The following is a 5,149-nucleotide window of genomic DNA, read 5'->3' as shown; positions in this document are numbered from 1 at the left end:
AATATATCATTTGCACAATCACGAAGAAAGCAAGGGCAGATAAGTACGAGAGATGTGGCACAAGGAGATTGTATCCAAGATACTTAGCGGATCATGTATCCAAATTGCTGACGAGAATAGTATACAGAAGAATGGAAAAGAAAATTGAGCATATGTTAGATGACGATCATTTTGGCTTTCAGAAACGAATGAGAGGGAGTTCTGACGTTGTGGCTGATAATGGAAGCAAGACTTAAGAAAAATATAGACATTCCATAGGATTTGTCGACATGAAAAAAGTGTTCGGCTTTGTAAAATTGTGCTAGATGTTCGAAATTCTGAGAAAAGTTGGAGTAAACTATAGGGAGAGACAAGATAATATACAATATATGTAAGATGTAAGTGGCAACAATAAGGATGGAAGGAAAAGAACAAAGTGCTCGTATGAAATTGGTTATAAGCCAAGTCTTTTGCCCCTGCTATTCAATCTATTACACATCAAAGAAGCAATAACTGAAAAAAAATGTTTACGAGTGAGATTAAAATTTAGAGTGAAAGGATATCGATCAATGATAAAATTCGCTGATGACAATTCTATTCTCAGTGAAAGTGAAGAAGAATTTTGGGACATACTGAATGGAATGAACAGTCTAATGAGTGCGGAATATGGAGTGAGAGTAAACCGAAGAAAGACGCAAGAAATGGGAAGCAGCAGAAATGCGATTAGCGACAAAGTGAACATCAAAATTAGTGACTAAGAAGTAGACAAAGTTAGTGAATTCTGCTGTCTTGGAAGCAAAATAACACATAACGGACTTTGGAGAAGACAATGAAAAGCAGGCTAGCAAAGGTTAGGACATCATTCCTGGCCAAGAGAAGGCTGCTAGTATGAAACATCGCCTTTAATTTAAGGAAGAAATTTCTGAGAGGGTACGTTTGGAGCACAGCAGTGTATGGTACTGAAACATGGACTGTTTTCATAGAGACATCTGACCACTTTTACCAGAGTATCTTCCAACGTTTCTGGTCAGAATTCCACCGAGTACGTCTCTGTAAAGGCTGTCAGATGCCGTCTGCAAATCGATGAAGGCGACGTGATTTTGTTATTTTTTCTGTCTATTAATGAATTAAGAAAAATAACACAGAGGGAAACCTTATGGCATACAGTCTATTCTGAGCATCTGCATTCAACACGAAATTACAGCGTAGGCGTCCTTCCTAAAAATTATTTTGTCTGGCAGCAGAAAAGGTGCCCACATGTGACTTGGTCCCACGATATGGGCAAAAAGGCGCTTGCCTTTCTTGGCAGTAATCCCCTGCGCTCCAAGGTTACCAACGGTATCGAGTCGTGGTAAAAAGTCACGCGTTCTTCGCTGCTTACGTAAGAACGATCTAAGAACTTGATTTCTAGCGAGACAAACTATCGCTCCGCTTCACAGGATTAACAGTGTGTCGTGACTACAAATGGGTGGGAGTCCATATCACTGAATCTGCTACAGTTGCCGGGTTGCAGAATGTGCTCGTCGTTCTTCATACGGCTAATGGAACGCTGTCTTTTCAAGATCGCTGTCTGTCGACTTGTTCAGTCGTTCTTGAATGCCTGCGTCCCTTTCAAACCACATATATTTCAAACGATGACAGCATGTAAAATGAAGTAGACAACATATTTGCGCCCTATAGAACAACGCTATAACTGAACTCTTTCCAACGCGAATAATATCGAGTAAAAGCTGACAAATCCGGTGTGGTTTGTTAATTCATTTTGCCAAATTTCTATTAGAAACTGAAACAAAAAATGAACTGTGTTTGTGGAGTAATATCGAAGAAAATTTCATTTCCATGTATTCGTAAAAAAATCTTTGAAATTGTGAAATAGTCGTACAAAGAAATATACATAATGTACAAATGTAGAAGTACAGCTGTTTCGCTTATCTACAACGCGATTGGGTGAGTGTCTCTGTGGCAACGCTTCTTCATTGCGCTATAGGCGACCACTGTTGTAGCCTGCTGCCGTTTGTGTTTCGCAGCTGAAAACTGTCAAAAGCGCTGCCAGGTGTCAGGGATTGGAGTTTTTCACACACCTTACTGTTTGTGATGAACCAGTGTTCCTGGAGCCACCCTGTAGCAATTCTGGACGTGTGGAGGGTCGCATTGTCCTGCTGGACTTGCCCAAGTCCGTCGGAATGCTCAATGAACATGAATGGTTGCAGGTGATCAGACAGGATGCTTACGTACGTGGTACCTGTCAAAAGTCGTATTTAGACGTATCAGGAATCCCATATCACTCCAACTGCACATGCCCCACACTATTACAGAGTCTCCACCAGCTTGAACAGTCCCCTGCTGACATGCAGGGTCCATGGATTCATGAGGTTGACTCGATACGCCTACACGACCATCCGCTCGATACAATTTGAAACGAGACTCGTCCGACCAGGCAACATATTCCCAGTCATCAACAGTGTTCAGTGTCGGTGTTTATTGGCCCAGGCGACGTAAAGCTTTGAGTCTTGCAGTCATCTACGGTACACGAGTGGGGCTTCAGTTCCGAAAGCCCATATCGATAATGTTTCTTTGAATGGTTCGCACGTTGAGCCTTGTTGATGGCCCAGCATCAAAATCTGCAGCAATCTGTCACATTGAATGATACTCTTCAGTCGTCGTCCCCTTCTTGCAGGATCCTTTTCCGGCCGCAGCGATGACGGAGATTTGATGTTTTTCGGATTCCTGATATTCACGGTACACTCGTAAAATGATCGCTACACCGGAGATGCTGTGTCCCATTGTTCATGCGACGACTATAGCAGCACGTTCAAACTCACTTAAATCTTTACAACATGCCATTGCATCAGCAGTAACCGGTCTAATAACTGCGCCAGACACTTGTTGTCTAATATAGGCGTTGCCAACCGCAGCGCCATATTCCGCCTGTTTACATATTTGCATCAAATAACCTCGCTTTCCGTAGGCTCCAGTCAGAGCGCTTCGCACAGTTCATCCAAGATGACGAGCAGCAACAACTTAGTCAGGAACGACAAGGCCCCAGTCCATCTCACTCCTTCGTAGTTGTACCACATGGAAATATATTTCGATCTTTTCTGACTGAGAGTTCACACGTGGCTGGGGGTAGCGTCTTTGATTAGTAGTCGAAACATTCTCGGTCTCGGTTTCGAGATCCGCAAAGCCTTAAATTTTGATTAATAATCAGCATAGGCGGCCGAAGACTTCCAGCATAAGAAGTCACCCTCACTCTGTCAACGGCCTTGCGAAAGACGGCGGAAAAATTGAAAAAGTGTCATGATGATCTCTCCATCGGCAAAAGATTTCAAAATAGATTCCCATTCGGATATCCGGGAGGAGACTGACAAAGGGGAGGTGACTATGAGAAAAAGGCTGAAAAATCAACGAAAGGATAGCGTTCTACTACTCGGGACGTGGAATGTCAGAAGCTGGGATGTGGTAGGGAAGCTAGAAAATCTGAAAAAGGAAATACAAAGGTTCAATATAGATATATTAGGGATCAGCGAAGTGAAATAGAAAGAAGACAAGGATTTCTGCTATGAACTAAAAGGTAGGGCAAAGAGTGTCTCACAGTGAACAGTTCAATGACAGAGTTGTTCTTGTCAGAATCGATAGCAAACCAACACCGACAACGATAGTTCAGGTATTCATGCCAACGTCGCTAGCTGAAGATAAAGTATCTTAGGATATTGAAAGGGTAATACAGTACAAAACGGGAGATGAAAATCAAATAGTCATGAGGGACTAGAACGCAGTTGTAGGAGAACGTCTTTTTTGACAAAGAGCGGTAGTCCTTCGCTCATTACTTGGTTTTTAATGGATATTCGTATCTAAGTTTGTAGAAATCACGAAGTTACGCGCGACCTGTTTATCGACTGTTATTTTTCGTCGTTTCCACGTATTTTGTAGACTGTGCAGCATATCTGTAGTTCCCGTTGTTGTGCTGTGTTTCCATTTATCTACTGCTGTTGTGCTCATCCATTTTGTAGACCTTTACAGCATACCGGTATTTCTCGGTGTTGTTCTATGAGTTTGCATTAACCTGCTGTAATTATGGTTAAGAGAAGTCTCTATTTATTCAACGTTTCTATAATCCCTTTACAATGTTGCCGGTACAGGATTTTGTGCACAATATGACCTCTCTATTATGTCCCGTAAATGTCCGAGGCGGTCCATGTCGGGTGATCTGGGTGGCCAAATCGTCCGCTCCAATTGTCTGGAATGTTCTGCAAACCAATCGCGAACAATTGTGGTCAGATGACAGGGCGGTCTGTCATCCATTAAAATTCCATCGTGAGCATGAACTCCTTGAATGCCTGGAAACGGTCGCCAAGTAGCCGAACACAACCATTTTCAGTCAATGATCGGTTCAGTTGGACCAGACGACCCAGTCCATTCTATGTAAACGCAACACACATAATTATGGAGCCACCACCAGCCTGCACAGTGCCTTGTTGATAACTTAGGTCCATGGCTTCGTGGGGTCTGCGCCACATTTCCAACCGAAATATGGTCTTATCTGACCAGGCCACGGTTTTCCAGTTGTCAAGGATCCAAACAATTTGGTCACGGGCCCAGGAAAGGCTCTGCAGGCGATGTCGTACTGTTAGCGAAGATACTTGTGTAGGTCAACTGCTGCCGTAACCCATTAACACTAGATATCGCCGCACTGTCCTAACGGATACATTCGTCATATGTCCCACGCTGATTTCTGCGGTTATTTCGTGCAGTGTTGTTGCCTGTTAGTACTCGCAACTTTACGCAAACGACGCTGCTTTCGGTCGTTAAGTTAAGGCTGCCGGCTAGTGCATTGTCCGTGGTGAAAGGTACTGCCAGAAATTTAGTATTCTCGGCACAATCTTGACGCTGTGTATTCGGAACATTGAATTCCGTAACAATTTCCTAAATGGAATGTCCCATGCGTCCAGCTCCAACTACCGTTCCGTGTTGAAAGTCTCTGCGGCCATAATCATGTCGGGAACATTTTCACGTGCATCTCCTGAGTACAAATAACACCTCTGCTAATGCACTGCACTTTATACCTTGTGTACGCGATACTACCGCAATCTGTATTTGTGCATATCGCTATCCCATGACTGTCGTCACCTCAATGTGTACTGAAGATGACTCGCGGTTTTTGATTATTCGT

This window comes from Schistocerca piceifrons, chromosome 1, assembly GCF_021461385.2.
Source record: "Schistocerca piceifrons isolate TAMUIC-IGC-003096 chromosome 1, iqSchPice1.1, whole genome shotgun sequence".
Taxonomy (NCBI): Eukaryota; Metazoa; Arthropoda; class Insecta; order Orthoptera; family Acrididae; genus Schistocerca; species Schistocerca piceifrons.
The sequence above is the reverse complement of the archived record's forward strand: the minus strand, read 5'-3'. Positions refer to the sequence as shown.